This window comes from Pseudopipra pipra, chromosome 3 (genome assembly GCF_036250125.1).
Source record: "Pseudopipra pipra isolate bDixPip1 chromosome 3, bDixPip1.hap1, whole genome shotgun sequence".
Taxonomy (NCBI): domain Eukaryota; kingdom Metazoa; phylum Chordata; class Aves; order Passeriformes; family Pipridae; genus Pseudopipra; species Pseudopipra pipra.
This window is the reverse complement of record NC_087551.1, coordinates 62,816,580-62,839,499: the sequence shown is the minus strand read 5'-3', so window position 1 is coordinate 62,839,499 and position 22,920 is coordinate 62,816,580. Positions and strand designations below refer to the sequence as shown.

General features: G+C 41.7%; 1 protein-coding gene across 3 annotated transcripts in view; it reads left to right on the top strand.

Moving 5' to 3' along the window:
• The window catches only part of TRMT11 (tRNA methyltransferase 11 homolog), a 137,825-nt gene that overhangs the window by 54,351 nt on the left and 60,554 nt on the right, over positions 1 to 22,920 (top strand). The gene's annotated exons all lie outside the window — the stretch shown is intronic.

The window sequence follows — 22,920 nt, the reverse complement described above, 5'->3', positions numbered from 1 at the left end:
GCTGATGATGTCAGTCAAATTTCTGAGCAGCTCAGAGCTTCTATGCTGGGCATGGCTGTAAGAACTGCAGAAAATTGAGCTGAACCAAGCTTGACCATTTAGAATCCCCCACCTCTGCAGTGCCATGGCTGAGGTATCACAGGCCTCTGGTGGTTATTTCTCATACTGGTTGCTAGCAGTGAAGACCATGGTTGAAAAGAATATCTTGGTTTGCAGCTGCAATGGAAATAATGGAAATATGGAAAGCATATAGGACCTGGCCTGCTCCAACTCTCTCTGGAGGAGGCTTAGGTGAGTCAAGGGAAGCTCTCTGTAACTGTTCCCTTAGTCAAACCTGAGCACCGCTCAAGATACAGAAGCTACATTTGCTAAAAAAATGAATGAAAAAGTCACTGATCATGCGTTTCTGGTTAAGTCTTATTTTCTGAGCTGTTTACAAGCAAAAGTGAAAATTGAAAACTGGCGAACTTACAAGATCAATAGAGTTTACCTAAATTACTCACCAATTAGCATGTCTCTGGCTTTTAGTAGCGTTGTATTCTTGCCAATCACACTGGTTTAAACTTTCCCTCATATATAAATTACACACCCCATTTCATGACTCCTTTCCTCCTTTTCCTTTCCCTTTCCCTTCCCTTTCCCTTTCCTTCCCAAACCTTTCCCTCCCCTCCCCTCCTCTCCCCTCCTATTCTTTTCCCACTGAATCTTGTATTCAGCGTGTCCAGGGAAGTCTGTCCAGCTGGTGAGAAGCATGATTTGGGGGCAGATGCCCTGCAGCATTGGTAACATGAGGATTAAAGCAGAGATCAAGGAGAGATCACCAGACTTCCTGTGAGATGCATAACCAACACTTCTTATTTAGAGTTCAAAGTGCAGTGGGTAGAGGGTCTTAATAAATATACTTTTTAAAGGACTAAAGGAGAGCTGTGATCAGCATTGCTCTTCTGTCTCTGGGTCTGGCCTGCAGAACATGCCTGTTACTGTTTTGGAATCAGCCCTAGCTACCGTCATCCATAGCCCTTGTCCCCCTGTGCCTGCACAGCGCAGCAGCAGCAGCCTCCCTCCTAGGAGGCTGGGGTGGAAGAAGTGCAGAGTGCAGCTGGCCTCGCCACATGGCTGGGGCCAGCAGACTGACCTGTGGACAGATTTAGCTTGCACAGAGTCTCAAATCGAGGATAAATTCCCAAATTGAGCTAAAACATCTGCAAATAGCTAGGAGCTTGCGTGCTCAAGAGGCCTGTCCCTGTTCTTGACTCCGTGTGTGTTCATCCATTCCATTTGACTTTGCTATCCAGGAGAAAGAGCTGTGAGCCCAGTGTCCTTCACGATGCTCCCTTTGCTTTCACAGTTGCATACAAGACGTGCAGCTGTGTTACCCCGGTTTGTGAGAGGCAGTCGAACTGCAGAGAACCACCGTGCGTGTCCTCTCAGTGCCTCAGGCACGGGAAGCGGAGCCCAGGGACACAAACCCACATGAGGTGGGTTGAAGCCGCACTGTCTCACCTTTCGCTTGCTGTGTGCGAAGCAAAGTGCTCACACAGACGCTCAGTAAGCAAGGGGAACCTGATCCTGTGTCTGAGCCCTTGTTCAGCCTGAAACAGGCCAGATTTGTTGACCTTACAGGCACACTGCAAACCACATTATTCCTCATAGGCTTTTGCAGAGGTTATGAGCCTGGGGAACATGTGGTTAAAAGGGAAGTAGGCCATGTATTTACGTGGTTTCATTTTATTCTTTTCCTCTTCTGGTGCAGCACGTTATTTTATTTGCTACAAAAATGCCTTTGACAATTAGATAGGCACTTTGCTGCATGCGAGAAATCTAAAAAAAATTAAAAGTCTTTGAGGGGCTTAAACACCATGTTGTGTTTAGCTAAAATGAAGCTTAACAACAGCCTGGACTAAGATGAGTTTATACACAGGCACATAAAGCTCCAGGGTGGTCTTAGTGGGTCTGCTGAATCCACCCTTTATCTGCAATGCTCCAGCCATGTTTCCTGCCGTGAGTTTGCACAGGTGCCTGCATAATTTGGCTTCCAGTGTACTAATTTCTTGTGATGAGACACCAAGCCAAAAAAAAAATCACATTACACCATCTTACCCCGAGATCAGTTTGCTGGGCTGGCGGTCAGAGGAAAGCCTCTGGTGAACTGTGTGCATCTGACACAAGAGTAGGGAGATTGTCAGGCTCTGGACCCCTCAGGACCATTTTTAGAGATATGCTTTTCAGGGCTGACCTGCCTGGAGCATGACATAAGGGAGCCCACACAGTGAGTCAGTGTTGGAACCGAGTTCTTGGCGCTCAGTCCTCTGCTCACTCTGCTAAACCACACTGAGATTAAACCAACAGAGGCAAAGAGGGAGCCTGGATATAAGGGAATTTAGCAGGGAACCTACCTTCACTTATTAATGGAAACTTTTGAAAACAGGCAGCAGCAGTAATTTTATTATATATTTTTCCCCATGCTGAAACAATTTGTGTGCAGTAGAGTCATTCCCTGGAAAAACATTTCTTTAATTTATCTTCTTTAATTATCACTCATCTTTAGCAGCATCTGGTTCTGATATTTTATTAGAAAGTTTGCATGTTTAAACCAGGCCTGGGTGGTATTTAATTTTTTCTTGTTTCCATTTTCTACTGTGATGGTGCTTCCTGTGGTAGTAGATTGGCTTTGCTTTATTTCACAAGACATAATAAATCATATGGCCATTCTACTTTAACATCATTATTACCATGTAAGCATGCTCAGAGACATATCCTGCAGATTACTTGGTGTATTTAATTGAGGTTAGAATGCCAAGCATTACAAACAGCAGATTGAGTTCCTATTGTAAAGAAGTACATATTGGTTATGGGACGATGTACTATCTGCCCAAGATCTTAGCATCTGGCTGGTAATGCTGAACAGCTTATGATGCCCAAAACAAAGCCTGATTTTTAGAAGACTCCTTAAAATTGAGCCCCTGTAATATTTCTGAAGTTGTGCTTCCAAAGCATGAGGTACTTGACATCCAGCTCCCTGCTGAGATTTTAAGCTGTAGTTTCTATGAGCGATTGTGGACAGAAAAGATTGATGCTCTTATGGGCCACTTCTTCCTTTATTAGTGTTGTATTTCGAGGCTAGCTCCCTGCTAAGGGACAAGGTGCTGCTCAGGCTACCTAAGATTGACAAACCTTTTGTTTCTGCTGCTGATTCCAGCTAAAAGTAATTTTCTTTATGGTCATAAATAGATTTTCTCTAAAGTAACCCACCAGTGTCAATGGTTGGTTGGTCAGAAATCATCTACCAGATGAACATTAATTCACCTGTAACAAGAAGATACCCGTTTTTCTGAACAGGGGAAAAATGTCTTTCAGAGAATTGCAGATAAAAGCTTTCCATTTTATCTCGGAAAGAATAAAAAATAAGATCATGAAGCCAGGTGTTAGAGATCTTTAGACAGAAATAAAGAAGAGCAAATGTCAGTTGAAGGTTTTCAGTACCTACATTATATTGTACTTTCCTTCCTGTGACATCTGCTTACTCAACATGCTGTACTGGATTTTGTGGTGTATACTTAGTTTGTGGTCTGCCTGTTTTCCCCATCATGCAATGTTTTCTTCTGGTTACATGGAATTATGGTCAGTGTGGTAAGGGCAAATTAAATATGACCTAGCACTCACTTGTCCTTATATACATAAGCCAGTGAGTGTTTGCTGTTGTCCAACAAGGGCTGTGTCATTCCTTACTGATGCACATCTACAATGACCACAAGAGTCTTGATGAAATTTCATCTAAATAAGCAGTTTGGTTTTGGAAGAGGAGAACTGCTAGTTCTTGAAATGCAGCATGGAAAAGCAATGCTGTGTGGATACACTCAGATGATCATAAAGAGTACTTCTTGTTAGTGCCCTGGAACTGGAAGGCAGGAGCTGAGCAGGCCTGGCACATTCTCCGCTGCAAATGTAATGCAAAATCACTGATACGCTAATAGATTAAACATGATTTCAGGTGACTTAAATAAGCCTAGCTTACTTACTTGCTGTAGAGCAAAGGACACTAGGTCCTGGCAAAGGATATTACCATCCTCACTGCCAACAGTCGATGCTTTCTCCTGATGCAAGCTTGCCCCAGGGTAATCCTGGACCAGTGGGGCTATGGGGCTCAAATCCGTAGTCCCATCAGAGTTCATTACTAGAAACTGGGTCTTGGCCTCATCTTGGACATTGAGCCTTCGCTAGCTGGGGGAGATTTCAAGAGTCTGAGTCTTGACTCTCCTTGAGTTGCCAGGGGCTTACAGTACAGGGAGGAAAGGTTTCACCAAAAACCATGTTTGGATGTCTGTGGACTTTCCCTCAAGGATAATGTGACAAATGATGCCCACAAAATGTCAAAACCACTTTCTCAAAACTATAGTATTGTTTCCTTTTCCAAAAAAGCATTTACAAAATGAGCAATTCTTCCCCGTTCTCCAAATTATCCAAAGCTCTGCCCCTCTGGCAACTGAGGCAGGTGTCTGCTTCTGCAGACACTGCAGTGAGTGCCTGAGTCTCGGTCTGGTGCCCCTGAACAGCTCCGCAAGATCTCCCTGGCTCTGAAAAGAGAGTCCTGCTGATGCAGCCAGAGTTCATTTGTGCTTCTCGCTTGTCAGACTTTTGGCTCTGTTTTTCCCAGCCAGTTCAGTAGGCCCTGCAGGAAGCTGAACCAGACTCCTGTGAGCCCATGACTTTCCCATTGTCCTGTGTTAACTGCAGGGCTGGCTGAGTTCAAGCCATTTTTCTTCCTTTCTGACTGTTTTCCTTACAGTCTGCTATTAAACTTAACCAAAATATTTGTGCAATACACTGTTACTAGGCCAATGCAGACTGTTAAAATTATTGTGAGGTGTCTATCACACCATGCACTATCCAGCTAAATATGCAATAGGCTGCTCCTTGGCCATCACATATACAGATGATCCTAGGACAACAACTTTAGAGTCATGCAGCATGACAAGTGACGCCTGCCCCAACACTTGTGCTCTTCTGATCAGACTAGGCAATCTACATGTTCAGGGATGTTTCCTGGTTTGTTATGAAGATGTGAACCGGGGCCATGTGGCAATGTTAAGGTGGCTGGTCTTTATCTTGCTTCACTGATTTTGGAACAGCAGTGAAGATATCACTCAGCTCTGAGGTGAACTCCAAACAGGCAGCAGCTCAGTTTAATCAAGGATATCAAACCAAGGTAATGGAAGACTGTCTTCATTTGCTCAATGGACTGTATTAAACGGGTGACATCAGAGTGTCATTGCAGTGTCTAAACAGCATATTCTTTTTATCCAGGTAATTAGAAAAACACATCTCTGGAGTCTTTGCTGGATCTTAACAGGTAACTAAAAAAAAAAATCACCACATGAAGACTAATGTGCTCTTTCATCTCTATTTGAGCCCCATCCCTGCTCCCCTCTGTGAGGGAGGTACATTTTTTGTAGAAGTAGTTTTATGAGGAGTGTGGAGGGAGAAAGACATTATGAAAAGGAGACACTAGCAATCCCACTCAGGCTGAAAACAGCCTAGCCTCCCACCCAGAGGGGACAGGAACTGCTCCAAGACACTCCTCCTGTCCCAGCTATCCCATCTTGGGGAACAACAAGAGACCCCATCTTTCTAGGGTACCAAACAAGTCATCTTTTGCCCTGACAAAGCCACTGAAATAGAAGGAAAAAAAATTCCCTCAGAAAGGTGGAAAATGGTAGTGTAATTATCAAGCTGGATCTCTTTTTTAATGTGCTGTAGTTTTTGGCTGTCATGGATGTAAACTTGGCCTTGTGGTTGAAATGGCAACAGCTGTAAACTACAAAGAATAAATTCCTCCACAGTTTTTTAATAATGTCTACCCTCATCAGCAGACAATCTGCATGGTTCAGCTGAGTTTCTAATTGTCCAGTACTTTCATGCATGAAGTACAAGCTATGGTTTCCCAGGCTTGTTTTAGGACACAGCACTCCCCCATTAGAGGGAAATTTTTCCATATTGCTCACTGACAGGATATGGAAGGAGTGAATATTTTGCTGGAAAGACCTGGGGTTATTCCCTAACAAATTGAGTGTGGTGTCTGTGGTTTGGCACGAACATCAGCACCAGTTTATCTCACTGTAGCCCAGAATCATCGTGAGCTTCTGACTGCTTCAGCAGACACATAGGCAGGTTAGTGCACTCCTTCCAGGTATTTTTTCTCTTGTGTTCTGTTGATTGACTCCCAGGGGTATACTAGAACTGACCCTTGGTAAACCACTCAGTCCCTTCTTGTTCTGTCTTCATTTTCAGCCATTTTCAGCCTTCTTATGTCTGAAATTAGAGAAAGGGATAAGTACACCATGATATTTAGGCCAGAAGTCTATGGATCAGTTATGGCTTATTTAGTAAGCACCTGTTTTTACTGCTGAACATTTTTTTCATTTCCTTTCTCTTTAATATTTTCCTCTCATAAGCCTTATTGATTGGGTGCTGCTAAATATTGATTGTATTGCATGTGTGTCTTGGATTATACCTTCACAAAAATTGGGGAAGAACCTTCTATGCCTTGGGTTTTAAGGAACAATAACAAACAAAAATAACTTTTGCATTAAATCTGAATGATGTGGGAACATCTTGACTTCACTGAGACTGACTTCAGGATCATAATTACTGATTAGTGTCTGCTCAGTGCCATGGCCTGTGACTCTGGACATTTCCTGGATGCATTGAAAAGTCGTTAGGATCCAGTTGCTGACTCAGTGAGGTACTGAGATATTTCTCTTGTTCTTGTGTCAATAGCAGCCGATTTCTTTTTCAAACGGGCCATTTCCCACTTCTTCCTCATCCTCTTCTGACTGTTCTGGACAAAATAGGGGCACCCAGCATTAGCACTGGGGATCTGATCTCAACACCCAGTACTTCTGGTTTTAACCGACAATAGAGATACAGTTTATTGCTTCAATAAAGCATCTTTGCAGAGAAGACATAGGGAACCCAGCCATTTGAAAGGCTGGTAGTGTATTTTGAATTAATTTCCTTCCCTTACTCTCCATGTATATCCATGGCTTGACCTTTATTAGAGCTTTTTAAGAACAGATTGAACATATACTCTCAGCTGTATTTAGCCTGCCTCACGTTAAAAGCATGGAATAAATGACTTCTTGAGATCCCTTCCAGCTTTGTTTCTGGGATGTTTATGACTCGCACTTTACTACAACACACTATGCAAAAATGTTACCCTGTGTTTTATGTACGCTGCCTGTGAGGCTGTTTGTGAGCTGGACCCCTCCCCAGGCGCTACATCTCTGGCTGTTTCCAGTCTATAAATGTGGTCTGCTCTCTAACTCAAATTACTTCTTTTATGCCTGCTGTACAACTGTCATTTCATTGATTTGTCTCCTTTCAGGTGCCCTCTTATGCATTTCAATTTGTGAAATCAGCTTTTTGTTTTCTTTGTTCTCTTTTCAGGAGGTGCAAGTTCTCACGTAGGTGAGTTAGATAGTGCTAAACAAGAAAAAGGGAAAACTTTCAGGGAGGGTTCCTTTGCTTTTCTGAGCATAACCTATTCTAGGGGTCCAACTCTGCTACTTTAGGCACTAATAATGGGCAGATTGTTTTATTGTTATGGATCATTGGGAGCCTGTACTGATGCAGTATGGCTTCACAATGCCATTAATAATTTTTGATTGACCTGAGTTTTCATATGGGATCAAGTAAAAGTCTGAAGGGTTGGTTTGTATCTATTCTGTGGATCAAGATAAATATCTAAGAGATAGCTTTTTTTTTTTTTCCAGTTGTGTTGAAGTCGTGGACAGATCCACAGAAGGAGTGTTCAAAAGGCCCTTTCGGGAATTCCTAAGCAGACACAGCTCCTGCCCAGGTCAGCCACTTGATGTACTTCAGAGGCTACACTTGATTATTGGAACATCAAGGATGTCTCATTTACTGAAATGCTAGAGTTATCTCCAATATGTGTAGAAAAGAAATTTAATTTTGTCTCTGAAATTTAGTCAGCTGACTGAATGGATCCCAAAGCTCTAGTTTTGAATGCCTTTATTTTGTGGGAAGTCATTGTTTTGTAGGGAAGTTTCTACTTATGTCAAATAAATGTTATTGCTATTTGGTAGGGAAGCCAGATACCACTGTCTGCATAAGAAAATGCTAATTTTTTTGGTGCACTGGGATGCCAAGTAGACATGTTAATATATGGCTACATGTATATATTCTGATATCAGTAGTGGATGAAAATAATATAGATGTAGTTACTGGAATATCTATGGATAACTACAACATTTACACCTGGAAAAAAAAAGTTTTATTTTGCTTTCTTGATCAATTGGAAATACAGTCCAGATTTTCTGGGGAAAAAAAAAAGAACCAAAGAAAATCTCATCTCTGTAAGAGCAGTGAATGATCAAACTGCAGTCTATATTTTTTTCCTAGTGGAACATTGAATGAGATGCTGATGAATGCCTTCTTCTGGTCTGCTTCAGACACAAATGTTGTAAGAGTATGGAGTAAGTTAGCTCCAGGCATATACTTTCTGCTCCAATCAAGGGAGCAGCAGGGGCACTTTGTAGTCACCTCCTGGATCATAAGGCAGGGTTCCCACTACATGGGATAGAGGGGACTAATCTGTATCTGAGTCTGGTCTCAATACAGAATTGAATGTAGCTGGCATGAATACCTAGGCAGAGGAGCTAGGAAGTACTCCCAGGTCCTGCCAGACAGACATGGGCAAAGTGCCTGGTGCTTGTAAAGTGTTTTGGAGCAGGGAGAGGTGATAGATAGCAAATCATGCATGCTTAATACTTATGAATTACCTTTCCAAAGACACGATTACTTCCTTTCAGCCAGCTGTTCCGCCTCAGCACTCTTAGCTGGTAGTCCTCCAGAGCTGCAATGTGAGTTTAAATTAATTTCTTGAAAAATCTTCCTCCTTGCTGCAGTCAGCTGAATCTGCTGTGCCTTATAAAAGAGGTAGTTGAACCAAGGTTATTTTCAGCAATTCTTGTTCTATTTCATAACAAAACTCAATGACATTTAGCCTGGTTTGTCAAATATCTTCACTGGTCTTTTCTGTCCATTGTTTGCTGTCAAAACTAAATGGTTTTGAGCATTTTATTTTCATTCGTATTCCATGCATTTAGGCAAGGGCTCTATCTAATACTTAGCAAAGGCAACAGAGTCCTTTCAGCTACAGGCTTGCGTGGACATTGGATCAGCCCCTAACTGCCCATGTCTGTATTTTTGCCGTGGAAGTTGAAAGCTTGGGGCCCTAGAGTATAGCCCTCGCAAGAGGAAAATAAACAGGGAAAATCCAAAGGATAGAAATGGGAACCATCTGCTTGAACTGCACCTTCACTCTTTTTCTATTTCTGAAAGTCTGGAGGGACAGTGAAAGATTTTGAGTGATGTAGGTACTCAGCAGTAGGTACTTTCACTGCTCCCACTTATCCTGCTGGCTATCCCTATCCATTCATAGGATGGTCACGGTCTGTGTGTGGTTAACTAGTATGATGCAGAGGGAGGACAGCCCTCAATCTGACATGTAGGATAATGTGCTCAGATTGCAGTATTGTCAATCTGCTTGTCTGATCATTCACACAGATCCTTACATTTTTATATGCCTTGGCTTCTTATGAATAAAATAGGAATAATAACATCTTGAAAAACAACCATGGTGTACTACAGCAAATGTCCATCCATCCCATTATCTTCTCTCTCTTATCACCCAGTAGCAGATTTTCAAAGCAGGAGTTCTTGGTCACAACCTTGGTGATTTATGGAGGAGTTTTTAAAAGACGATTGCAGATTTTTTTTTAGTATGCTATCCCTTTAGCAGTCAAAGAGACATTAAGTTCCCTCCTCAGCTGTCATAATTCATAGTCTGGTGTATTAACTTAAGTCTTGTTCTCATTTCACCTTGGTGCCCTGGGCTGTGACCGGCAATAAATATGTGCTCTGATCCATCGTCCCTGCTGCCTGGTGACTGATGGCTCAAGGGAACAGTAACCTCTTCAGCCACTGCCACTAAATTTGACAAGGGCTGTGAATCAGATCCCTAAAATTAGGGGAAGTGAGTGAATCTCTCTGTGCATCTAGCTGTGATTGCATGTCACATCTGCGCGCAAGCTTCACACACAACCTCCCCCTCTAGGTTATTTGTATAATGTAATCATATCCGTGTGTTTTGGAAATGCTTAACCTTTCCTTTAAACCAGTCTGATAATTTTATTCTTACTTAAAGACAATGGCTATGAAGCATCATGGATGAATTTATTACTAAAAATGCCCTCTCCAACTGTGCAATGCATTTATTTCAAAGACTAATGGTCTTCCTTCCTTTCTCACTATGCAATCTTTATTAGGGTCTTCCATGATCAGTTTTGGAGTAGGAACATGAAAGGGGCAGCTCTCCAAGAATGACATTTTCTGCATTCACTCTCAGATTTTATTTTTTATTTATTTATTTCTTTGTTAGAAGATATTTCACTCAGAGAATCCCTGCTGAGCTTTTTATTGCAGAAAATTAGGGATCATAAATCGTCTCCCAGAAAACTATAAATCCAGTACTATTGAAACATTCCATGGGCAGACCTTGGCTCATTGATGAAATCACTCCTTTTCTTGTATAATTTATGAGCTTTTTTTCAGCATGGGGCGATTTATGCTTTTAAATTGCTCACCAGGGTTTTATTGAATATAATTTGCTAGCAAATTTATATGAACCAAATATATTGCATTTTATCCACAATTATGAGCAATAAAATTGATGGGGCTTTACTTTTCATTTTCGTCTGGCAAGCAGAGGAAACATGAGTTTATCATGAACTTGGAGTGAGGTTTCTCAGGGATTCATGTGTACAATTAAAAAAGAAAAGAGTGTAGTCAGCAAGGCAGAGGTGCCATTTTGGAAACTTTATTTGGTGTATGGGAGGGGTCAAGTTAGATTTCTCTTGCTCCAAAGGGATTGTAACACACTGAGAAGCTGAGTTAAAACCACCGATGCCTATGACACACATCGACTTCTGCAGGGTTGGAATCACACCATTGGGAGGGAAGGTGTGGGTAAGCTATGTAAGAACTGCATGTCTTTCAAAGTCCCCTTTGATCCCATTTGCCTGATATATTAAAAGGTGCAAACAAAAACCCCAATATAACCCTAACTTCTATGATTTATTTTATTTACTATATCCGAATTGTTTTAGTTTTGGTATGCCTATTTCCCTTGAGGACTTTTAAGACTGACAGAAGAGAGGAATAAAATTCCACATCTCATTAATCTCTATAAGGCATAAGGAGCCACAAAAGTGCTCCGTGTCTTAACAGGCTGTTATTTCCAAACATGGTTTCCTCAAAATGAGGCTTCTAAACCATTGTTACCTTCATAACACAGTCAGATGCAAATATTGCAGCTTGCTTCTGAGTCAGCGTGTAACACCTGGGGTGCATCACACTGCCTAAGTGACAGGGTATGGAATAGGAAGAAAAATTCAGGTGCAGGACTACACCTGGGCAAGACATCCCTCTGAGCAGAGGCCTACCCTGCCTTGAACTTTGTTCCATAGACTCTCACCTGCTTTGGGCCAGCATGGCTGCTGCAGCCCTGCTTGTCTCTGTGTCCATCCTTCCCGCTCTCTGTTGGCTTCCTGGGCTCTGAATCTTGTCCCTCTATAGGAACACCAAATCCTTACAACAGAGACTTGTGGTCTGGGAGAAGAAATGTTTAATACAGTTTAGCTGAACTGGGGCAAGCTGGTTTGTAGACACACATCAAAGACAAGTAAGGAAAAAGATTTCATTTAGCTGCTCTAAAAATGGAAATAAGATGGTGGGCATTTCAAAAGCAGGAGAGCACTAGCCCCTGGTCCGCACCCTGTGGCTGTCCAGGGGATGGGAGATTGACCCTCCTCTGTCACCTCAGTCTTCTCAGGAGGGAAACTGCCTTCTGTCTTGAGGTAAATGTTTGGAGATTTCCAGGGAGGATCCTCGTAACTTATCCCTCCCTTTTTGGCCTTCTCCTTCAGGTTTTACAGTGGGAGAGCTCATTTTGACATGGAGCAGGTACCTTGAGTTTTTTCTTTGTACTAAAGGAAATTAAGGCTGCAAATTAAAATGGGCAAATCAAAGGAAATTCAAAGTTTAAGACCTACATACTCTTTGAGCTAATTGTCCCACAAGAGCCCAGGCTGCTAGTATGGCCAGGGCATTAAAAGTGAATATCCTGTCTGGCTCATGCCTATTTTTTGCCATAGCTGTATTATTATTATAAAATTTTATAGGTTTTGGACTTAATGTACACAGAGTGATGATTACTGGGGCGATAATAATGAAATATTACTTTCTTAATGAAATTTCAGTCCCAGCTCATTTCACTGCTGACATTGAGGTGACTGCAAATAAACACTTTCCAGAAGAGTCAGTTAAATGGCTGCATAAGCAATTTATCAAGTAAGGTAATGTTTAAATAAATAAAAAAGAAATATTCAAGTGTGGTATATTACTGCCTGTGGCTTTGTTCCCAATAACCTCACGACTTGTCTTTCTAATAGTTAGATTCCCACTGACCAAAAACAAATCTCTTTCCAACTTGGAGAATTTTATCAGATTTATCTGAATGTCAGATCAATGTCTAGAAAACAAATGGACTCAGCAACATGATTTAAATTAGAAGTCTAACAATTTACAGTCTTCACTGGTTTCTCATAAACCTTGTTAGCGTTTGGCATTGGGTATACCAAGGAACTATAAATAACATTCCAGAAGAACATTTATATCTGCTTAGACTCTTGTTATATGTCTTCAACACAGCTTAAATAATGTCAGTAATACCTTCATCATGAACAGGAAATGAAAAAGTTACCCCATACATGTTTTGTCTTTTAATCAAATATTATTTCCTACTTAGAACTGCAGAACTGGTGGTGTTTTTTTAATATTTATTTTATTTATTCAAAACTTATGTCTACAATTTCCACTTGTTTTCTAGATCTCAGTAGGGTACAAACCCCTCCCATCCAAACAGAGCTGAGCAGTTTCCCCACATCTCTCCTGCAGTCCTTCCTTCCTAATCCTTTACCTCAGCTGCTGTTAAAGGCCAGACTTGCTCCTCAGGGACATGAGCAGGGGCAACAGGACACCATGAGCTGCCTGTGGAAAGAGGCAGCACAAGGAAGGAGAGCACTATCAGGCATTTCTAAAATGGGGTCTGATTGTAGCAGAGCAGGAGATGAGAGAGATTTATGGACAACCATCCCAAACTGCCCTCACTTATGTCTTATATTCTTTTCTGCTTTCTTTCTCTCATTTTAATTTTTTTTTCTCCTGTCCATGTGCAAAGATTTCATTTCCTTCCTTAGAAGAGTGGACCCAGATTTTCTTTTCCACCTAACATATCCAAACTCTACTGTCCAAAGTTCAGTTCTGTTCTGTAATAATCTGCTCCCAGTCTGCTCTGTGGTCCTTGTTATTTTTATGGAATCATAGAATATCCTGAGTTGGAGGTGACACATCAGGATCATTGAAGTCCAACTCTTGGCCCTGCACAGGACACCCCAAGAACCACACCACGTGCCTGAAAGCACACTTCTTGAAGTCTGGCTGACTTGGTGCTGTGACCACTTCGCTAGGAAGCCTGTTCCAGTGCCCAACCACCCTCTAGATGAAGAATCTTTTTCTAATATTCGACCTAAACCTCCCCTGACACAACTTCAGGCCATTCCCTCGGGTTCTGTCACTGGTTGCCAGAGTGAAGAGATCAGTTCCTGTCCCTCCTTTTCCCCTTATGAGGAAGATGTAGACTGCAATGAGGTCTCCCCTCGTCTCATCTTCTCCAGAATGAACAGGCCAAGTGACTGCAGCTGTTCCTCATATGGCTTTCCCTCAAGGCCCTCCTTGGACACTTTCTAAGAGCTTAATATCTTTCTTATATTGCAGTGCCCAAAACTGCACACAATATTCAAGGTGAGGCCACCCCAGTGCAGAGCAGAGCAGGACAATCCCCTCCCTCGACCGGCTGGCAATGCTTTGCCTGATGCCCCCCAGGACAATGTTGGTCCTCCTGGCTGCCAGGGCACTGCTGACTCATATTCAACTTGCTGTCGACCAGGACCCCCAGGACCCTTTCTGCAGTGTTGCTCTCTAGCATCTCATTCCACAGTCTGTGCATACATCCAGGGTTGCCCCATCCCAAGTGCTGAATCTGGTAATTGTCTTTATTAAACTTCATATAGCTGGTGATTGCCCAGCCCTCTAATTTGTCTCTCTGCAGGGTCTCCCTGCCTTCGAGGGAGTCAACAGCTCCTCCTGGTTTAGCATCATTGGCAAACTTGCTAAGTATCCCTTCAAGTCCTGTATTCAAGTCATTAATAAAGATGTCGAAGAGCCCTGGGCCTAAGATAGAGTCCATGGCTGGTAGGTGAGATGAGCCTCGGTGTCTGTAGCAGAAAGGATGTTGCAAAGCATACCGTACCAGGAGTGATGTGGCAGCCTTCCACCCTGACACACCATGGGGAGCAAAGGAATGGGCAGCATAGCCAGAGCTTCATGCACATCGCTGCAGCCAGTCCCTTGGGACTTGTGCCAAGTGGTATGTGATAACTCGTATGATCAGAGAGAAACTGTGATCATGTCCTATATACAGCAGTTCCCTCCAGCAGCTCCTTGTATGAGATCAGGGAAGAGTTGCATCCTTGTTTGTTTCAGGCATCCAGATTCCAGGTTACCTCATTTGCTAGATTCTCACCATGGCCTCTTACCTTTCTTGGATGGCCCTTCCCACAGGTAAAGCCTGGAAACCCGCAGCCAGACAGCTTACCTGGGTTGCTCTCTCCCTTGTATCCCTCTTATCAGCCCTTGTCTATACATGTCCCTCTCCAGTCATCTGCTACCTCTATTCCCATGCAGACTATTACACCTGTGAAGCAAACTCCCATGGCTGCATCTCCACCCAGCCCCCCACACTGACACTCTCAGCCCAGTGGGGCAGGTGAGACCCTTTTTTACGGTAATAACAAAGTCAGCACACAGCAGTGAAGCCTCACTTGCAATTTTTGTTTTTTGCTTGGCTCCTAACAAGATATTTAGATTCAAAAGGGCCTTCAGAGCCAAAAAAAAAAAAAAAAAAGAGTGCCAAAGGCAGAAAAAGAAAGAACACAGACAGAAATTAAAAAGCCACAGAAATGCTAAAAGAAATATATCAAAGAGGTGACAATTAGATTTAGCTCCTCAGAATGATGTGACAGTTTCAAAGGCAGAAATATTTGACATTCAGTAGTATAAGAAAATTAATTCCAAGAATGTCTGGCCACAAAGCCAAATATCTCTTCACCTACAGAAGCCAAATACAAGAAAAACAAAACCTTTAGCTTGACCTTCAAAGTACAATTAGTGCTGATTTATTGACATGGTTTTCCAGAACATGGACAATGCTTGTGAAGACATTGAGAACACTGTATAATAAATTATATTTTCTTTGAGCTTCAAGGGATGTAGCCAATTTTCCACTTCAAATAAGCTCTGCCAGGGTGTCCTTTTGTTAAGTGTAAGAATTAAATTCAAACAAAACAACAGCTTTATTGTAGCATGTGGTTTAGCAATAGACCTGAGGCAACTACTCAGTAAAAAAGAGGAATAATTACACACTTCGTTATGAAAATTACATGATAAGTTCATTAACAATCTCTCTGAAAATAAAGTAAGTACATGGTAATTCAGTTTTCCACTACCGAGTTATCTCCTCACTGTGACTATTTGAGGGAAATTATTGTGTTCTGCGTGGGAGTCAGAAATCACCATAAGTTGCAAGGTCCCATAGTTCCTTCAGTTGAAGGGAAGAAGAAATTCTATCAGAATCACCTTTTATTTTTTGAAGCCTTTTTTTCCCTTTTCTCCTCAAGTACTATGATTATTGGTAGCAGACATCTTAAAAGTACCTCCAAAATTATGTGGCACTCACAAATCTGAGTTTAGGCTGTCAACATACAAGTGAGATTTGTGCAAGTTTTGGAAGTGCCTATGTTCCATTTTGGAAAGAAATTTGGGAACCTAAGACCCCAATCAACCACACAACTCCTAGCACATAGCAGATTACTGTGTGTGCACTAAGCTGCAATACCTCCCTGTGTGCCTGCTTTCAGTCTGTGGCAGCTCTGAATTTACCTCATAACATGAGAGGTTTAAATTAGGTCAAATTACACTGCGCTTGTGTGCACTCAGACACTTACTCCCATTCAGCGTACACACGGCCTCTGGTAACTCCTGGCTGGACCAGTCTGAGTAACCTGACTATTTGTTTGATCTCTCAGTACCACTCAAAGTCACCAAGGCTTAGTAACAAAGGTAGTTCTGAGAATTGTGCTCAGAAACTGGTAATTGCTTGTGAGGCACCCATGTCAGATGGAGTTAAGGAGATCGTAGCGATTTTAGGAATACAACAGTAGACAGCCTACAAATAGATAGTACTTGCCAAAGGAGCTGCTTGTCATCAGATGATCAGTGTGGCATTGGCCTTATGCTACATTATAGAATTTATTATCCTTATATAGAGGTTTATTGCTTTAATTTACTTTAATATCTTCTTTATGGAACGTGTATAATTTGTGTGACGATGCAGACAAGAGGGATGAATTTCATTCATCACATGCCCATCAATAATCCCAGTAAAAGAGCAGCACCCAGGCACCATGACTTGTGAGGAGACCTCAGTCCCAGAGACCTCCCCATATGCCACCTACTTGGATGACAATGCTGGAAACACAACAAAATATTCTTCACCTTAGCACTGACAGGTGAGAACCCAGAGAATAAGTCCTTGGAGAGTGCCAGAGATACTTGAGAGTAGCTAACATTTCCATGTGGCTGTTCACCTGTGAGTTACAAATTGTTTTCATGACCCTTGTTTTCTGAATTGCCTTCATGTCGGACACTTATCACTTTGCTGTAAGGAAGCTGGGGAGCCCTTTCATAACCCTACCATTTTCTCCAGACACTGCAGAGCAACAATGGTGGAAAAAAAGCGAATGCCTGTGATTCGTGCAAGTTAAGTCATCTGAAGCAATCGCCAGAATGTGGCTTTATTCTGAGACAGTTTATGCGGGAAGAATTTTCTTTTGCAGATACAATCAGGGGTTATTATACTCCTGCTGGCTGTATAAGATTTGGTGGTAGATCACAGATTTTAGCAATTCCCTAATGCCTTGCCACTTTGTTTGACTGGATATTGAGCTCTCAGTCAGCCAAGTGTCCAGAAATCCTGCACGATGGCCACTCGCCATAAGTGGCAACAGTCAATCCTCACATTTGCACAAGGAGTCTTGCAGCTGGGACTTGTTGGACTTGCAGTTAACACTTCAACCAATTGCCATGAGAACTGGGGTGAAATCAGACCATTCTGGATTGCCAGTAAAGGAAGGTCTCCTTATGCTATCTATACAGCATATGTACATCCTGATTCAACCCAACTTTAATTCTGTAGAAATAGTAGAGACTGAGTATGAACTGATTCAAAGCAAACATCAAAGGTTTGTATAGATTTTAAATAGCTGATTCTCAGTCTATATTGATGAAGCAGATTAATAATAGCATACTGCATTCTGAAATTGGGAAAGTGATACAGACATTTAGAGCCAGTAACTTTTAGTTGTTGGGTGAACACTTCAGAAGAAAAAATTATTTGATTTTTTACAGCAATGTAAGGAGAAGGCCTTCAGTGTCTCACACTAGCCAGAAACTCAGCAGTCCTGCTCAGAAGCTGTTTTTAAAATTTGCTCTAGCCCCGCATCCAAAGCCACACAGGGAGTCAGTGAGAAGAGCCAGGTGAGAGCTAAGGAGTTTCTAATCACTGCTTGTGTTTTCCCACTTCTAACCCAAGCTTCTGGATTAAATATAAAGTGAGTTGTCAAGTAAATCATAGAATCATAGAATCATTTAAGTTGGAAAAGACCTTTAAGATCATTGAGTCCAACCGTTAAAGGCACTCACGCCATATGCTAGAGACATCACAAAGCTTTGTTGGCCATATAAAAATTGCTGCACATGGGAACAATAACTCTTTCTTGAAAACCAAATAACTATTCTGATCTAAATCAGTCAGATCTGAGAAAGAGAGAAAATCCACTCCTTTCAGAATACGGTCATTGCTCAAGTATTAGGAATATAACAGAGATTTAAAAAACCACAGTCTCTGGTACCTGCCCTTCTCAGAGCTATTGCTTTTAAGTGTGAGCTGTAAGATCTCTTCTGCCAAGATTTTAGCCCTGAGGAAATATCCCTGTCAGTGCCATAACCCTTTACAGATCAGAGTTCTTAACTGAAAGCCAGTCCTCTTGGCTGACGGAGTGACCACTGCAGAGCACATAGTGAGTTGTTGGTCAGATTTTTTTCTTGCACTTTTTCTCCTTCATTTGTAATTTTCAATTTATGATAACTTGAGAAATAAATTCAAGACAAATAATTTGTAGAAAGCTAGGCAGTCACTGCTTTTTCAGCTGTGTAATGTAAAGTCTAAAGGTAATGTATGTCTTCAAATTCAGTTTCTATCTGCAAATAGATAGAAAGCAAAAGCGTAGAGACTATTGTGTATGGGTGGATCTAATTTGCTGTTTATATTTAAGTGGACCTTCAGAGACTTTTGAGCATGTTATTGTAAAAAGAGGCAGCAGCAGAAAGGAAGACAGCACATCAGAAAACCTATGTACCTCATAGAGAAATGACAGAGGCTGGAAATTTTACCATTATTTTCACACTACCTTCTGTAATGAGCTAACTAATTTCTACCCAGGACTCTCAAATGCAGCAAATATACAAACCAACAACAATAACAAACTTCCTGTCTTGCCAGAGGTTTTCCTGGTGGGACAGGGGTGGCTGGGGAGGGAGGACACGCAGGCTTTCCTACAGCCCTCTTCTTCATTGGGGTCAATCTGAGACGTTTGTGAAGTGCAACCATGTCCCTGTGACACCTCAAATGACCCCAGCCAGGGCCACAGATACTCCATGTGGCACTCAGATCTACGTAGTTCCTTTTAAAAGCAATTGTCTCCACGTGGGTGGGAATCAATGAGCCTAATTAGCTATGGTTTATATCCATTGGCTGAGCAGGCAACAGGGGTTCCTGGTGGGAACCCTTCTGGGAATGGGGAATCTCTGGGGCTGTGCTCATGTATATGCTCACCCAACTGTGCTAAGAGCACCCTCAGCCAGGCATGGGCTCCCTAACCAGCCTCAAGGACAGCCTACATGCAGCTTCAGAGGGGGCTTGAGTGGTAGTAGAAAGACAGCAGATGAATGTGCATATGGGTAGAGTGGCTGCAATGTTTCCAAGACAGGAAGGCAAAAAAAATTCAGTGTTTATGATTTCAAATATTACGATTACAAATGCAATGATGTGTGTGGGCAAATATGAAAGAGAGAAAAGAGGGTTATGGGATAACCTGAGAGAAAACAGCGAAGTTAGAGAGGGGGATAGATTTGCAGCTGGGTTCTCCAAGTTCGGCCACCAGTGTGGTTATCATTAAATGTTGTAAACAGATGCCAAACTAGAATCATGTGACAGCAAAATTTAAATTTTAGAAGCCGTTTGGGTTTGTTTGCTTGCTTGTGTGTTTGTTTGTTTGTTCAGCTAGCATTGCACTGCTTAATCCTTACCATGCTGCCTGAATACTTTGCATATATATCACATCCTCAACAAAAATCTTGCAGCCTGATCAAAGCCAGGGAAGGGAAAAGGTCAAAGCACAGGTTATAATGCACACAGCTCCAGGGAGCTCTGTGTCACTTGTGCACATGTCTGCATAAACAAAATCCCCTCTGTATGATGCACTGACAGTGGATAAGATTCATGGAGTTCACTAGTCAGGAAGCAGCACTGTGCTGACAAAACTCTGTGGTGGTGGTGAGATAAGCGGTGCAAAATGACCAGCTGCAGAGCAGAAGCTTCCCAGGCAGGCCTGCATACTCATCCCCATGCTGAGACCTGGAACTCGCAGCTATTTTTTCTCATAAGGAAAAAATACTGGGAAATGTTTCAGATTTTTCCTAAATGGTGGCATAAAAAGTGATTGCAATAGCCCCACTACCTGGTTGGTTGTGATTTTTCCTTGTATGGCTCCCAGTAGAAAGCATCAGAATAATTTGTTCTGACCTTCTTCACCATCTAGGTCGTGAAGTACCATATATATGTATACATATATATGTATATATATTCTATATGGAGTTTGACTTCATTTTATCTGATTCAAAAACCAGATCAGCCTGTTAGTTATCTTTTCCCCCTCGCTGCTTACAATCTTTATTTGGCTTCAGTGGACTCACCTTTCTCAAACTTTTCTCTATATTCCTGTCTCTACGCACAGGTCTCTGTGTGTAGATGTACCTTCAGACCCAAGGTCTCCTGCCTGCTTGGAGAAATACCAAGTCTGGGAGTCTGTCTCTAGCTCTGCTTTGCTATTTTTTTCCCAAAATTTCCTCTCCTTCTTCTCCCACTCCCTCAGACATTTTTCCTCTTCCCTCCAGTCACTGGCAATACGTCCTCCTTTGCTGCCTTAACTCTACTGCTTGAATGTATTAGTGCTTAGCTACCTGATTATTTTTAATTCCATTCTTCATTTTATTGATTTTGCCATAACTGAATCCATCTGCTGTGTCTGACCAACGGGAGGATGGGAAGGCTGTTTTTCAAATGGTTTCTTTCCTCCTTAAAAGGGTGGTGTTTTATAGAACTCAGCATGAGAGTTTTGGTGCTGTCTAGAAATTTCCACAGAACATGTTCTCTATCATTTCATTACCATTCAGCTATTTACTGGTTATTATTAACAAATTTGATTATGGGGGGGTCAAATCGCACTGAAATATAAAGTGTTTCCTTTCCCTTGTTCCTCCAAGTAGCTATTTGTGCCAGTCATGTACTGTGGTCCAAGCCAACGACAGTCCCACAACTGCCAAAAACACAGTAGAAGCAGGAGTGTCCCATATTTTTATCTTTCCACTTGCTCCTTGGTGAACATACTCAGCTTCCCTTCATACTACTAACTCCATTTTCTTCATGACCTGCTTGGCCCATGCAGCCCTCTGACTGACATTTTGATGCAACATATATGATGGAAATCAGCATTTTAATTTCTGCAATAACTGCCACAGTACAAAAGTATTGCTCAGAAATTTGCTATTACCGTCTGGAGTGTTAGTTTTTATGGTGCCATATACATGTGCAGTATGGACAAGTTACAGTTGCCATGGGAATGTTAGTAATGAAATTCTTGAGTTCTCAGTGCTTAAAAAGTCTCAAATGAGTTATAAAGGAGACTTGTTCGCATTTCATTTCCTTTGTCAAAGGCAGAAAGAAACCACATCCACAACCCTTTGTGACAAAATTTGCCAAACTCCTTCCATCTTAAAGATTTTTTTGACTTTTTAATATTTATTTCATTTTTATTTCACTGTCTGCAAAATGAAGCTTTTGCTGTTTATCCACCTTTTTGGTTTTATTTTTTTCCAGGTCTACTCAATACTTCTACTGGAAGTCTGAATGAGGTTGAGGTAGGGAATTGGAAAAATCCAGGTTATAATTCATGCAGTGTAAATCAGTTATGACGGAATATGTAAACACCAAGTCTGGTTTAGGAATTACAAAGGAGAATTTTAACCCCCACATAGGTACAAAAATTTTCTATGTTAAACCGCTAGTTGCTTCCATGTAATCTCACATTTCCCCATTCCCACTAGTGCGCGTTGCCTGGCATTCATCAGCATCCTCTTCTTGATCAGCAAGACAGTCCCTTATCATGATTCTACCAGGCACAAAACTAGAAGGTCTGATGCTCTAATCTGCACACTGAGATTGAGCAGTTTCTCACAAGAGTTTATTCAATTCCCACAATGTAAGTGGAAGACGACTTTACTGTTATCATAGCCCAATGTTGTTGTTGTTTATCTGGAAAATCCTCTTTGAGAATTAGTTTTGGAATGTGTCTGATATTTTGATGTCCTCCCTGCTTCCTACTCCCCATTAAAATTAGCTCTTAGCCTCTTTTTAGCAGGAAAGGAATAAGATCTAGGGCTTGAAGACAACAAGTAACCAAATACCACCAGGAAAACAGTTCATTTTTTTTCACGATAAGAGAATAGTTGCTGGAGCAGAATAACAGTTGTAGAGTTTCAGGCTAAAGTAGGCAGGGTGCTTAATAACCTGTTACTCTCAAAGCTGTAATTTAGAGGGTAGGTACATATCTGGTAGGAGTGTATTTGTAGCAAAGCCAAGGTATTTGTAGAGTTTAAGAACTTACCACTGCAACATAAAATGTTATTTTGCACTCGGGAAAGACATAAGGTTGTATTTCTGTTTCAAACACATACCTAGGTGTACATACAAAATGCAAAATCATACTACTGCTCTCCAGTCTTTGAAAACTGCATTCATGTCAGTACACAACTGATGATTGTAGGGATGAATGCAGTGTGTAAAACAATTGCAGAAGTTACAAAAGAATCCTTGGTTTCTGTGGGAGGGGGCAAGCAACTCCTTAGAGTAACTTGCTGTCATTATAGAACAACAGTATAATGGTCAGAAGTCCATCTGAAGGGGTCGGGACAGGCATTTGATATTAAGGATATAGGTATAGGGATGGGAAGAGAAAGAAAGGATATAGTGGAGTTGTGGTAAGAGATGGAGGGAAAAGGGTGTATTCTGAAGTCAGCTGAGAAAGTGAAAAAAAATAGAGGGGAAAGAAAAGACAAAACAAAGAAGAGAAGAATGTATAAACAACAGACATCAAGAGAATTCAGAAAATGGACAAGACAACTTACAATAAGATTGATTAACATATTATATAGTCATTAACGGTGACCAAGAATGACAATGAGGACAGGTGCCTCCAATCTGCTTTGTCTTCCAGAGTGCTCCTTTACGGACTCTGGAAACCTGGATGTATTGAGGATATTGGA